The following is a 15408-nucleotide window of genomic DNA, read 5'->3' as shown; positions in this document are numbered from 1 at the left end:
ACCCTTCAGGCAGCTTGCCACATTCTATCCTGTCAGGAAGCACAGAGCAATGAATGCTGGTGCTCAGCATTTTTCCTTTCTCCCTTTTATTCACTCTAGGACCCTAACCTACTAGGACCACACTTCCTACATTTAGGTCTTTCCTCCCACTTTAAACATCTGAACAATTTCACTGACACACCGAAAGGACTGTCTCCTAAGTGATTCTAAACCTACTCATTGGCATGAAGATTAACTGAACAAATGGCAGCCTACAGACTGGGAAAAGATCTTCACCAACCCTACATCTGGCAGAGGGCTAATATCCAGAATATATGATGAACTCAAGAAATTAAGTACCAACAAACCAAATAATCCAATTAAAAAATGGGGTGGTACAGAGCTAAGCAGAGAATTCTCAACAGAGGCTGTGGTCAGATGGTATAGGAAGAAGGCTCCCCTTTCTGAAAAATAGGGAAGGGGAATAAGAGAGAAGAGGGAGAGTGGGTGGGACCAGAAGAGGATGAGGGAGTAGTCTACAATCGGATGTAAGGTAAAGAAATTATACAAATATAAATTTAAATTTAAAAAAGAATATAGAATGGCTAAGAAACCCTTAAGAAAAATGCTCAACATCCTTAGTCATCAGGAAAAAGCAAATCAAAATGACTCTGAGATTCCATCTCACACCCGTTAGAATGGACAAGATCAAAAACTCACATGACAATATATTCTGGAGAGGATGTAAAGAAAGGTGAATACTCCTCCACTTTCGGTGGGAATGGAAAATTGTATAACTACAATTTGTACAAATCAATCCAGTGCTTTCTCAGAAAACTCATAATAGTGCTACCTCAAGACCCAGCTCTACTACTCCTGGTAGTGTATCCAAAATATGCTCAACCATACAAGGACATCTGCTCAATCATTTTCATAGAGGCTTTGTTTGTAATAACTAGACTCTGGAAACAACCTAGATATCCCTCAACCAAAAAATGGATACAGAAATTGTGCTACATTTACACAATGAAATACTACTCAGCAATTAAAAACAAAGAAATCATGAAAGTTGCAAGCAAATAAATGGAACTAGAAAAGATCATCCTAAGTGAGGTAACCCAAAAGCAGAAAGACAGGCATGGTATAAACTCACTTATGAGTGGATATTAACCATATAATAAAATTCAGCATAAATATACTAAAATCTACAGTCCTAAAGAAGCTAAACAACAAGAAGGACCATAGGGAAGATAACTTAATTCTCATTCAGAAGGGAAAATATGATAGACACCGGAAGTGGTAGAAGAGAGGGGACAGGAGTGGAGCCAACATAGATGTCCTCTAAAAAACTCGACTAAGCAGGGTATCAAAGCAGATGCAGACTCGCCGCCAAACTTTGGACAGAGTGCAGGAGTCTCTCAGAAGAAGGTGGACATAAAAGGACCAGGAGAGGACAGGAGCCACACAAGGAGACCAACAAAACCAAAAGAAGAAGGGCCCAGGGGGCATTACAGAGAATGATGCATCAACCAAAGACCATGCATAGAGAGGACCTAGAAACTCTGCTCAGTCTCCATGTGGGTTACCTAGTAAGGGGAAAAGAGACAGTCTCTGACATGAACTTGGTTGCCTGCTCCTTGGTCACTTCTCCCTGGTGGGCCAACCCCAGGCAGTCCTTATGGGACCTGATAGGCTAGGGTCAGACAATAGGGGAGGAGGACTTCCCCTATCAGTGGACTAGGCAAGAGAGATAGGGGAGGAAGAGGAAGGGAGGGTGGGATTAGAATGAGATGAGGGAGGGGGCTACAACTGGGATACAAAGCAAACAAATTGTAAATTATAATAATAATGAGGAGGAGGAGAAGAAGAAATATTTGCCATCTGGTGTTTCATGTGCAAAGTTTGCTAATCTCTGCCACAGAGTACTTAACAACTGCACCCTTCTTTGCAGGACCCTTTTTACAGACAAGGTACCAAAGGAGAGTTTCTTTTTCTCCTTTCTTGGCATTCCATACGTGGGTATGGGAATGATTTCTTTTTTCAATGGCATATATTTCTTACTTAAAATTTAAAGATTTGGTATTATATGTTTTTTTATGAAATAACAAGTTAGTCACCTAAAATAGGAATATTTCCTGTTTTCTATCACCCCACTCCATTGTGCTTTGGTACACCTGAATTTCTAAATAATCACAGCTGTAGAACACAGGACTGTGGCAATTTAAATCTATCTTTACATTAATGACATGGATTAGTTTGTATTTACCCCTGTCCTGTTACTCATTTTAGTGACTTCTTCTAACATTTCTAGCTGTAAAAATCAAAATTCATATTAGTAACTGAATACCCAGATCAGCAGTTTGCATTATTAGATATAAGTAAAGCCCTGTTGATTAAATACATTACGGCTAAAGAGCATGCTGTCATGTCATGTTTATTTTCATCTCCAAGGTGTGTGAACTGCTGAGATGAAATGCTATTTTTTTTTCAACTTGGAAGCCAAATTGACTCCCAAGCAGGAAACACCTCACTCCCTTAAGACAGATAATTACAAACTTAACCCCACATGAGTTCATTAATGTGCAGTCCAGATCCCATAGCTTTCTTATTAGCTTAATACAGCTGTATTTTGGGTAAAAGGTGTTGCACATTGGGTAAACTTGATAATCAGGAGTTTTGAGTCAAGCAAAGTGTTAGGTTGGGTGTAAGAGAAATAAAACCAGAAATGTATAAATAATAAGCATCTGGAACAAAATTACTTATTTTGTCAACTAATATTTTTTCTTAAAAAAATCAATGCTCAGTTTTCAATTTATTTACCATTTAATAAATGTATAAGTTTTTCAATCATCTCTCATTTACTGTTTCTACTAAATTTTTGGACAAATTCACAATAAGCCTGTCTTCAATATTCAGCAGGAGAAATATGTAGCTAATATTAATTTGAGAAATACACTAACAGAATGTAGTTCACTGATAAGTCTTACAATTAAAATCTTTCATCTACCTATGCAATTTTGATGCTCAGAAACCCTATTTGGTAGATGATTTGTATGTAATCTTTAAAAGCCTGGTACTTGGCGACTGGAGAGAAAGCTCAGTGGTTAAGTGTACTTATTCTTCATCCAAAGGACTAGAGTTTGGTTCCCAGCAATCAAGTGAGGTAGATCACAACTGTTTCTAACTCCAGCTCCAAGAATCTGATTACCACCTTTTGGCCCGCACAAGCACCCAAAACCCCTGTGACATACATACATGAATGCAGACATAAATAAAAATAATTCATGTTGTAAAATGAAAGAAGCTGATTTTCATCTTCAATGATGAACCCTCAACTGTAAGTTTCTAATCTTTAACACAGCAATTACTATACTTTATTGTTTTCTTTAAAAATACTTTAACACATAAACTTGACATATATCCTAGGCTTGCATGAGACTCCCTGGTAAGCTAAGGCGGCATCACACCTGAACCCACCTGTTCTAGAGTTACACCTGTGGGCAAGCATGTCTGGATCCTTTTTGTTCTTATTAAAACCAGTGTTTCCCTTTAGTGTTAACATTTGATGGAAAAAATATCAAAAAATTACATAATTAACCACAGTTTAATGATGCTAATGTGATATTTACACAACAGCTTTGAATTCCTCTTCATTTACCTTTCTGTTCCAAATATTGTTGGTTTCTTATGTGTGAGTTTGCATGAATTGCATCCTTTACACCTTTGAAGAATCCTACCCTTACATTATTATTTTTAAACTGTAAACACTTTTGATAATTCTCTTCACAACTCAGCCTGAAAGACTGAGGTACACTACACTTGTTTTTTATAATAGACATAAGTATTTTAAAGTGCAAGTAACATTGCTCTAGAAAGACAATACTTGATATCCAAAGTTTATTAGGTTCTTCTGAGTACTCCCTAGCCAACACATGATTACAGATTGTTCCAAAGCTGTCACATGGCTTAAAAATAGATAGATAGATAGATAGATAGATAGATAGATAGATAGATAGATAGATAGATAGATATAGACGGATGGACAGACAGATAAGTAAATATCCTGCTGAGTACTTTCAAGTGTTCCTTGAATGTGCATTTGTTTAGGAAAAATCACTTGAAATTAAATAAACTCCCAGAGAGCCTGTCTTTGGAGAAGACTGATTTTCCTTTTCTTGATAATCATTAATTGCCAGGAACTCATTACCTGGTGGCCTTGTGAGATTCCTCAGACACATGTAAGAATGTCAGCTGTTCTGCTTTTGAAGTCTTGTTTACACAACCATAGTTTTGAGATTTCATGGGTGCACCTTTCCTATCATACGGAAAAGACACTGTATCATTCATAGCATATGCCTGGGTCCTCCAGTTCTTACAGATCCACTGTCCTCTTCTGAAATGTTTCCTTCACCTTAGGTTTGGGGGGAGAGGTTATTACAGATGCATCAGTTCAGGTTAGGGCCCAAATAATCAGTTATTCTCTGCAGTTTGAAAAGAAACAGTTAAAGGAATGAACACACTTCCTACAAAATGGACTGTGATTTTGGCTGTACTTTGTACAGAGGTTAATATCTGCACTATGTATAGAATTACAGAAAGTAAAAACCAAGACTCCCCACCAGCCAAAGGATGTGCCGATACGCTGGCATTTCCTCAAAAAAGAAATGCAAATTTCTGTAATTATTTTATAAAATGTTCAATGTCTCTAGCCATAGGGGAAATGAGATTCCATCTTATCCAGTCAGAACAGCTGTCATAAAAGAAACAAATGACAACAAATACTGATAAATATATGAGGGAAAAAACCATTATCAACTGCTGGTGGGAATGTGTGCTAGCATAGCCAGTGTGGGAACCAGCATGGAGGTTTCTTAAAAAACTAAAAATAGAACTATCACCTGGCCCAGCTAAGCCCCAATTAAAAGTATACCAGAAGTCTCTTTATCCTACCATAATAATTAATGTGCATCAATGATTTACTGCTGCTCTATTCACAATGGCTACATAATGGAATCAGCCCTGATGCCCATCAGCAGATGGATAAATAATGAAAATATGGTAGATTTGCACAATAAATTTTATTCATCCACAGATAAAAATAAATTTTTTCAAAATGTCAGTAAAATGGTTGGATCTGGAAATTTTAATATGAAGTGAGAAACCAGATTTGTAAAAACAGATACTATAAGTTCTTTCTTATGAAGATCTGAGATTTTAATGGTTTTTTTTTTATACATTACAGTGCTAATATTGGTTAGCTAGAATAGAGTAAAATAATTTTTCATTAATTGGGAATAATAGAATAATAGGTGACATGAAAGCAGAAAGGAGGCTATCAGATGGAAATGGGGGAAGGTGTGTAGAGAAGAGAAATCAACAAATAGACTATGGGCCAAAATGCTATAATGATTTTTATTTTAAAGGTACCAATTTATATAGCAATTAACTATTTACCTGGGAAAACTGTTGCTATTATTGTTATTATATGATGTCGGAAAAGTTAAGAAGCAAGGTTAACTCCTTAAGGAGAAGCTCCCAGACAGGAGCGCTGGTGCTGCCCTGTAATCCCAGCACTCAGGGAGGCAAAGGCAGGCAGATCTCTGTGAGTTCGAGGCCAGCCTAGTCTACAAAATTAGTCCAGGATATCCAAGACTACACAGAGAAACCTTGTATCAAAACAAACAAACGAACAAACAAACCACCTGTCAGTTCTGGAGGTTGAGACAGTCTGGATAAAAGGCTCCAAACAGAAGGACTTTCTTGCTGTGCAATCACATGATACATTATATGGCACAGAAGAACAACAAACAAGAAGTAAATGTGTTCTTTAATAACTGCTCTAGCTCTACCACTGGGACAGAGCACTCACCTTCCAAGTCTACCTCTACTTAGATGCAGAGTGCACTGGGCCGTGACTCAGCTCTTCTCTAAGACACACTGCAATTGCAACCCCACACTGAGTCAGTCAGGGAACCTGTGCATGCACACTGTGCTCTTGAACCCCTCTACCACCCCCACCTGTCCTTATGCCCCACCATTCCAAGCACTTGCTCACACTTGCCCCCTGGCCTTCAAAGCATGCTCTCATGCATGATCCCATGCCTGCACACATGCCTCTGTGACCTTCTTTCCTTCGCTGAATGTGGATCACCATCCCTATTCTCAAACCCCTGAACCTACTCCAGTCTCCAGAGACAGGCAGACCCAGTCTGCAGTACAGGCTCCAGGAACAAACAGGCAAGGATATGGGCAACGAGATGGCTAAAGGCTAGCATAAGAACACAACCAACAAAACCAGGATATCATGGCTTCACCAGTAACCCCAAAATTCAATGGACATTCCAATGCATCTGAAACACAGAAAAATGATCTTAAATCTATGCTTATCCAGTTATTAGAGGCACATAAATAAGAAACGAACAAAGCTCTCAAAGAAATACAGATGAATACAACCAAAGGAATAGAGGCCATCAAGAACAGACAGGAATCCACACTCAAACAGGTGAAGGAAATGTTGCAAGACATAAAAACGGAATGAAAGTCAATAAAGAAAACACACACTGAGAAATTCCTGGAGATGAAAAACTTAGCAAAAAGATTAGGAACTACAGAGGTAAGCATCATCAACAAAGTCCAAGAGATGGAGGAGACAATCTGAGGCGCTGCAAATATGATTGCAGAAATTTATACATCTTTCAAAAGAAATGTGAAAACAGAAATGTTCCTGACACAAAACAGCCAAAAAATCAAGGACACCATGAAAAGACAAAACCTAAGAATAATAAGAATAGATGAAAAGGAAGATTCCAGGCTCCAAGATCCAGAATATATTTTCAAGAAAACCACAGAAGAAAAATTTCCCAACTTAAAGAGATGTCCTTAAAAATACAAGAGGCTTACAGAACACCAAATAGACCAGAACAGAAAAGAAATTCCTCCCACTACATAATAATCAAAACACTAAATCTACAGAACAAAAAAAAAAATATTAAAAGTGGCAGGGGAAGGGCCACACATCATATAAAGGTAGACCTATCAGAATACACCAAACTTCTTAACAGAGACTAAGAAAGACAGGTGAGCCTGGGAGGATGTCAGGCAGACATTAAGAAACCACAGATGCCAACCCAGCAAAACTTTCAATCAACATAGATGGAGAAAATGAAATATTCCATGACAAAACTAAATGTAAACAATGTCTACACAGCAACCCAGCCCTACAGAAGCTATTAAAATAAAACCTCCAATCCAATGAATCAACTACACCTAAGAAAACACAAGATATAGATAACATAGATAACATCAAAACAAAACACACAAAAAATAATCAAAAGAAAACAAGCATACAATCACACTCTGACCACCAACTCCACAATAAAAGGAACTAACAATCACTGGTCACTCTTATCTATCAACATCATTGGACACAACTCTCCAGTAAAAAGACACAGACTAACAGAATGGCTGTGAAAAATAGGATCCAACATTTTGCTCCATTCAAGAAACACAACTCTGCAACAAAGATATATACTACCTCAAATTAAAGGGTAGGGAAAAGGAATTCCAGGAAAACAGACCCAGAAAACAATCTGGAGTAGGCATCCTAATATCTAATAAAATAGACTTTTAACAAAATTATTCAAAAGAGATGGGGAGAGATACTTCATTGGTATCAAAAGAAAAATTCACCATGAGGACATCACAATCCTGAACATCTATGCCCCAAATACAAATGGCATTTGTAAATGAAACATCATTAAAGCTTAAATCACACATCAACCCCAACACATTAATACTGGGAGAGGTCATCACCCAACTCTCACCAAGGGACAGATCATTGAGGCAGAAGTTAAATAGAGAAATAATGACACTTACAGACCTCTTAAATCAAATGGACCTAATAGATGTCTACTGAACTATTCACCCAAACAAAAAAGAATATCTTCAAAATTGACCATATAGTCAGGCACAAACCAAGCCTCAACAGAAACAAGAAGATTGAAATAATCCCTTGTATCATATCAGACTACATGGTCTAAAACTATACCTCAAAAAAAAACAGAAATGACAAAAAGCCTATACATGCATGGAACATGGAACTCTCTACTCAACAACAGCAGGAATAGGGAAGAAATAAAAGAAAGAAATAAGAAACTTCCTAAAATTCAATGAAAACGAAGGCACACTTACCAAAACTTACGGGACGCAATGAAAGCAGTGCTAAGAGAAAAGTATGTATAACTAGGCACTTTCAGAGAGAAGTTTGAGATATCTTTTTTTCAGTTGCCAAATTTAGTGTTTTATTATAATTTTTTTAATTCTCAAAACTACTTCTTTTTATTGATTTTTTTATATACTACAATTTATTCCCTTTGTATCCCAGCTGTAGCCTACTCCCTCATTTCCTCCCAACAACACCCTCCCTCCCTCATCTCCTTCCATGCCCCTCTCCAAATCCACTGATAGAGGAAGTCCTCCTTCCATTCCAGCTTACCCTAGCCTATCAGGTCTCATCAGGAGTGGCTGCATTGTGTCCCTCTGTGGCCTGGCAAGGCTGCTCCCCTATCAGGAGGAGGTGATCAAAGAGCAGCCACTGGGTTCATGTCAGACACAGCCCGTGCTCCCACTGTTCTCACTCCTGTTCCCCTTACTAGGAAGCCCATTTGGAGACTGAGCAGCCATACACTACATCTGTGAAGGGGTTCTAGGTTATCTCCATTTGGTTGGATAATCAGTATCAGAAAAAACCCTGTGCCCAGATTTTTTGGTTCTGTTGCTCTTTTTGTGAAGCTCCAGTCCATTCCAGTTCTTTCTATCTCCCCCTTCTTTCATAAGATTCCCTGCACTCTGCCCAAAGTTTGGCTGTGAGTCTCAGCATCAATTTTAATACCCTGCTGGGTAGAGTCTTTCAGAGGTCCTCCGTGGTAGGTAGACTCCTATCTTGTTCTTTGTTTTCACCTTCTTCCAATCTCTATCCCATTTGTCTTTCTGAATGAGGATTGAGCATCTTACCCAGGGTCCTCCTTCTTGCTTAGCTTTTTTAGTTGTACAGATTTCAGTATGACTATCTTTTATTATATGTCTAATATCCACTTATAAGTGAGTATATTTTCCTACAAGTAATCCAATTAAAAAATGAGTACAGAGCTAAACAGATAACTCTCTATAGAGGAATATTGAATAGCAGAGAAACACTTAAATAAATGCTCAACATCCTTAGTTATCAGGGAAACACAAATCAAAATGACCCGAGATTTCACCTATACCCATCAGAATGGCTAAGATCAAAAACGCCAAGTGACAACACATGCTGGAGAGGATGTGGAGAAATGGGAACCCTCCTTTATTGCTGGTGAGAATGTAAACTTGTGCAATGACTTTGGAAATCAATCTGGTGCTTTCTCAGACAATTAGGAATAGTGCTACCTTAAGATCTACCTTTATCCCTCTTTGGCATATATCCAAAATATGTTCAAGTATATACAACAAGGACATTTACTCAACCATGTTCATTGCAGCTTTATTTGTAATAGCCAGAATCTGAAAATAACTCAGATGTCCCTTAATTGAGGAAAGGATACAGAAATTGAAGTACATTTCCACGCTGGAATACTACTCAGCAATTAAAAACAAGAATATTATGAAATTTGTATGTCTTACTTCTAAAGGCTATCCTCCCCAAAAGTTGAAAATCTAATAGAAATGGACAATCTCCTCAGTAGGTTCCGCTTACCAAAGTTGAATCAAGATCAGGTAAATAAATTAAATATTGTTATATTCCCTAAGGAAATAGAAGCAGTCACCAAAGGTCTACCATAGCAAAAAAAGCCCAAGGTTAAATGGGATTCTACCAGACCTTCAAATAAGAGCTAATATTAATAGTCTGCAAAATATTCCACAAAATAAAAATAGAAGGAACATTCTATGAAGACATAGTCACCTTGATACCTAAACCTCACAAAGACCCAATAAAGAAAGAGAACTTCAGATCAACATCTCTTGTGAACATTAATACAAAAATACTCAATAAAATACTTGCAAACTAAATCCAAGAAAACATTAAGGACAGCATCAACCATGACTAAGTAGGCTTCAATCCAGGCAGGTGATTCAATATATGGAAATCCATCAATGGAATACACCATATAAACAAACTGAAGGAAAACAACAACAACACATGATCATCTCCTTAGATAAAAAAGAAAAAGAAAAAAAAAAAAAACAAAACAAAACATGTGACCATGTTTAAAGTCTTAGAGAGTTCAGGAAAACAAGGCACATTCCTAAACACAGTAAAGACAATATACAACAAGCCTATAGCCAACATCAAACTAAATGGAAAAAAAATTTAAATCAATCCCACTGAAATCAGGGACCAGGCAAGGCTGTCCACTCTCTCCATATCTCTTCAACATAATACTTGTAGTCCTAGCTAGAACAATAAGAGAACTAAAGGAGACCAAGGGGCTACAAATCAGAAAGGAAGAAGTCAAAGTATTACTTTTTGCACATGATATGTACACTAGTGACCTCAAAGATTCTACCAGAGGACTCCTACAGCTGATAAACACTTTCAGCACAGTGGCTGGACAAAAAAAAAAAAAATTAACTCAAAAAAATCAAAACAAAACAAAAAAAACAGATACCTTCCTGTATATAAAAATACATATGGGTTGAGAAAGAAGTTACCCTTCACAATAGCCACCAAAGTAAAGTACTTTGGTGTGACTTTAACCAGGCAAGTGAAAGACCTGTGTGGAAAAAAAAACAACAAAACAAAACAAAAAAACTTCGTCTTGAAGGCACTTAGTGCTATGAACTTTCCTCTTAGCACTGCTTTCATTGTGTCCCATAAGGTTGGGTATGTTATGCCTTCATTTTCATTGAATTCTAGGAAGGTTTTAATTTCTTTATTTCTTCCCTGCCCCAGCTGTCATTGAGTAGTGAGCTGTTCAGTTTCCATGTGTGTGTGGGCTTTTTGGTATTTCTGTTGTTGTTGAGGTCCAGCTTTAGCCCACGGTGGTCACATAGGACACAAGGGATTATTTCAATCTTCTTGTATCTGTTGAGGCTTGCTTTGTGACCAACTATATGGTCTATTTTGGAGAGGGTTCCATGAGGTGCTGAGACAGCTACCTGCCACTCGGTTTCTTGCTCTGAATTTAGTGAGCTCCTGCTGCTCTTACACTGTTTGCTGGGCAGAGCCCTCTTGAAGAACCAGGGAGCCCTGCGGTTTAGTCACTTTGGCTAGGGAGACAGGTTGCATCTTGGAGCAGTGTCTGGGGGCTGATCCTGTGGATCCCAGGCTTCTGTAGGTCTGAGGTTGGAACTCTGTACCGCAGTACCCAAGCAGTAATTAGTGTCAAGTGAGCTCAGCACACAGGTATGTGGCAGAAGCCTAGAGACCAGAGCCTGTGGGAATCCAGAAACTTTTGGGGATTAGCTGGATGTCCTCAGGTCAGATCTGATGTTTTCCCCACTGTGGGGTTCCCTCCGAACAGGGAGACCCTGTATGTGGTGTTTTGCAATCCACAGTTCAGTGTGGGATGGTGAGTAGACCATGCAGAGGCAGGTGAGCGGCTCTGTGCTGGTGACTGGGAACCTGTTGGAGACCAGGAACTTTTCCCCAGGACTTTTTTTAGGGGAGAGGGGAAGGAGTCTGCTGAGGCCCCGAGGTTGGTCCTGATTGCTTCCTTCCCTGTGGGTTTTTTCTGAACTGGAAAACTCAGTCTCTGGAGTTGTGCCCACAACTCAGTCTGGAATAGCTCTCAGAGCACACAGGAGTGTGGTTCTGGGCTGGTGACTGAGTGCCTTCAATGACCCAGGAACTCTTCTGGCATTGACCTCAGTGACCTGAGAAAGGGCCCAATTCCTTCTCACACCATGGGGTTTCCTCTCAACTAGAAAGCACAGTCTCTGGTGTTTCAGGGCACAGAGTTTAGTTTGTTGGTCGCTGTGCAGTCACTGCTATCCTGCTCATCTGACACAGTGTCCTCTCAGCGCCGCCATTTTGGATTCACATTAGGTGACTATTGTCAAAAAAATATTTGTTACTGGCTCATTTTAGAATGTGTCAGAATTTAATGTTTAAGGCTGAATAACATCCTGATATACATTAATACAAAATTTTGTTATCCTCCATCTGTCAAAGGATGAAGTTTGTTTTCAACTTTCAGCTATTGTGAATAATACTGCCATGGACATAAGTATACAAATAGGTTTTCAGATGCTTCTCTTTTGTTGTGTGGGGTACTTTTGCAGGGGTAGGATTGCTGGCTCTCGTGGTAGTTATATGTTTAAGTCCCAGTTACAACCTGTAAAGCAGTACCCAAGATTTCCAAAAGCTTATCAAAATTTGTCATTGAGTGGCTTCTTTTTTGGTGTGTGTGTGTGTATGTGTTTTGTACCTGTTGTATTTGTTGTTTTTCGTTTGATGAAAAATCCCAATGAGTAAGAAGTGATATCATGCTTTTGGTTTGTGTTTTTCTGGTGATTAATATGTAAAAACTCTTTTACTGTGCATTAGTAGTTTGGATTGCTCTTTAAAGAACTGTCTACTTGTGCACCTTTCCAGTTTTGGTTATTGTTTGTTGTCATATTTATTGTTACTGTGTTCCATATGCTCTTTGTATGCTCTAGACACTTCTGTGTTATTTGGCATTCAAATATTTCCTCCCATTTCATGAGTTATATTGTAACCTTGATGATGGAGTTCATTTTTGCACAAAAGAACTTAGGTCCAATGTTGTCTACATTGCCTATGCATTTGAAGCAATATGCAAAAGGTTACTAGTATATCTACCATTATGAATCCTTTCTCCAAAGCTATGTTTTTCTTGTGTTTGATGAATCTCATTCTCACATTTAGATATTTAATCCATTTTGGGTGTACTTTTATTGGTGTGAAGCATGAACAATTTTATTCTTTTGTTATTTGTTCCTTGTGTCTTCGTGACTATATTATATTTATTTATTCTTATTTTATGTATGTGCATGTTTTGTCTTCGTGCATATATTTATGTGCATACCCAGTGCCTGGGGAGTCTGGAAGAGGGTGTTTGATGCCCAGGAAATGGTTGGTAGCCTTTATGTGGATACTGGGAATTAAACGCTTCTTCTCTAGAAGAACAGTCAGGTGTTCTTAACCCCTGAGCTATAGTGTCATACTCTTTTGACTGTTGCAGCTTTAAAAGAAGATCAAGACAGTTTTTATGGCCTTCCTTATTGGGGCCTGGCTTCTCTGGCTTGCAGTCGCAGCTGCTCTGGAGGATTTACATCGGATGGGTTAAAAACCTGTGATGACAAACTCTGGGCAGAATGCATGGAATTTTATGAAAGAAGGGAGAGATAGAAAGACCTGGAGGGGACAGGTGCTCTAAAAGGAGACCAACAGAGTCAAAAATAACCTGGCTGTGGGAGCCCTGCAGAGACTAATATCCCAACCAAGCACAAAGAGTGGAGAGGACCTAAAACCCCTGCTCAAAAGCAGCCCATAGACCCACTATTAAAGGAAGCCCATTGCCTGCTCAGTCTCCAAGTAGGTTCCCTGGTAACGAGAGCAGGGGCTGTCTTTGGCATGAACTCAGTGGCAGATTCTCTAATCACCTCCCGGGGGGGGGGGGGGGGGGGGAGGAAGCCTTGCCGGGCCGCAGAGGAAGACAATGCAACCAGTTCTCATGAGACCTGATAGGCTAGTGTCAGATGGCAGGGGAGGAGGACCTCCCCTATCAGTGGACTAGGGGAGGGGCATAGGGGGAAAAGAGGGCAGGAAGGTGGGATTGGGAGGAGATGATGGAGAGAGCCACAGGTGGGATACAAAGTGAATAAATTATAATAAATAATAATAATAATTAAAATAAAAATAAAATAAGTTAAGAAAAGAACCTCCGATGAAACGATGACCAGGTGGGCTAGAGTTACTGCCTCAAATAATGAGACCCTTGTCTGCAGTATTCTCGGAGGGCATGAAGAAGGGTCTGCAGAAAGAGCAACCCAAAACTTCCCAAAGCATAAACAATACCAAACCAGTGAGCTGTACCTTAAAAATGATGCGCCTCAAGGAAAACATAAAAGAAAAAAAGAAAGAAAAAAGAGTACTTGAATGAAGATGTGAATGGATTCATGGATTATCTGAAACAAAACTCACAAATGCTTCGCAATGGAGAGCTGATAGCAACAGACAGCCAAGAAGTGGCCTTAAAGAGAAACAATCGAAGAAGGAAGACAGTTAAAAAGACAAGCAGCACAGAGAAATGCAATGGTATGTTTCCATTGTGGAAACCTGGCCATGGAACTGCTGACTGCCCAGCTACGGTAGAACCGCAGGACGTGGGCACTGGCATTTGTTACCACTGTGGTTCCATGGAGCTGGCGATCAAGTGCAGAGCCAGGGTGGACCCTGCTCTCGGTGACTTGCTCCCTTGCCTCTTCCATGTGCTGGGGTTTTAGTGTCAGAGTGTCAGCTACCTCCAGACAGTGGTGGTGTGTAAAACTAATCCAGGCACCCAGGACGCAGGGGCAGTTGTATTTGAGTCTGAGGACAGCCCCGTCTACAAAGCAAGTTCCACAACAGTCCAAAATACATAGAGAAAAAGTATAAGCTACTACGCGTCTTGGCAGAGATGGTTTTTAACACATGAAGGGAAGGTTTTTGCTTTTGTTTGTTTTAGTTTTGGTCACTTTAAGTGTCTGGAGCCCTGACTGTCAACCCTCGTCTACACAGGCTATAGCACGGCCAACACAATGGTAGGCATGTATACATCTATACACACGCCTTCCCACGTGTCTGAGGTGAGGCGCTGCCTCACAAGGCTCAGGTACCTGTGGACATGTATGCGTTCATATCCTATGTCCCAGCCCATGCCTACTGGGTCCTGGTTTGACAGCCCCTCCTATGGAACACCTGTCTAGGTCCTTCCCTGATAATGGCAAAGGAGTCTGTGCTGTTGGTGACCACTGCAAGCTCTGTGGCTCTGTGGAACATTTTAATGAAGATGACTCTGAAAACCACAGTACAGATGATATTCATAGCTGGTTGCTGGGAATGAATCACTGGGCAACAGGAATGCGTGCAGACTGTGAAGAAGTTCTGGATGTGCCCAAACCACAGAAATCTAAAACGAAAGTATCCAAAGTTGTTAATTTTTGATAAGAATTAGTGCTGTTTTTAATTAACACTTCACTGTGACTTTCCAAAGTAGGCCTTTAGAGGTTAGAGCCGGGCGCCTGTGGAAGCAAACCTGTATTATAGACACCCCTGTGACCTTGGTGGGGCAAGTTGCCTGCATTCTATCAAAGAGTAGAGGGTGACTGCACTCTCTAGACTTGTGTCTTTGTGTGTCTGTCTGTATTTGAGACAGATTCTATGTAGCAAAGGTTGGCCTCACACTGCTAAACCTGCCTCAATGTCCTGAGTACTGAGGTTACTGG

At 39.6% G+C, this 15408-nt stretch overlaps 1 pseudogene; it reads left to right on the top strand.

Moving 5' to 3' along the window:
- Positions 1-13876: 13876 nt before the first annotated feature.
- Positions 13877-15127, top strand: LOC110541247 (zinc finger CCHC domain-containing protein 9-like; annotated as a pseudogene).
- Positions 15128-15408: the final 281 nt, after the last annotated feature.

The sequence above is a fragment of the Meriones unguiculatus genome, chromosome 7 (genome assembly GCF_030254825.1).
Source record: "Meriones unguiculatus strain TT.TT164.6M chromosome 7, Bangor_MerUng_6.1, whole genome shotgun sequence".
Taxonomy (NCBI): Eukaryota; Metazoa; Chordata; class Mammalia; order Rodentia; family Muridae; genus Meriones; species Meriones unguiculatus.
This window is presented reverse-complemented; position numbering and strand designations above follow the sequence as displayed.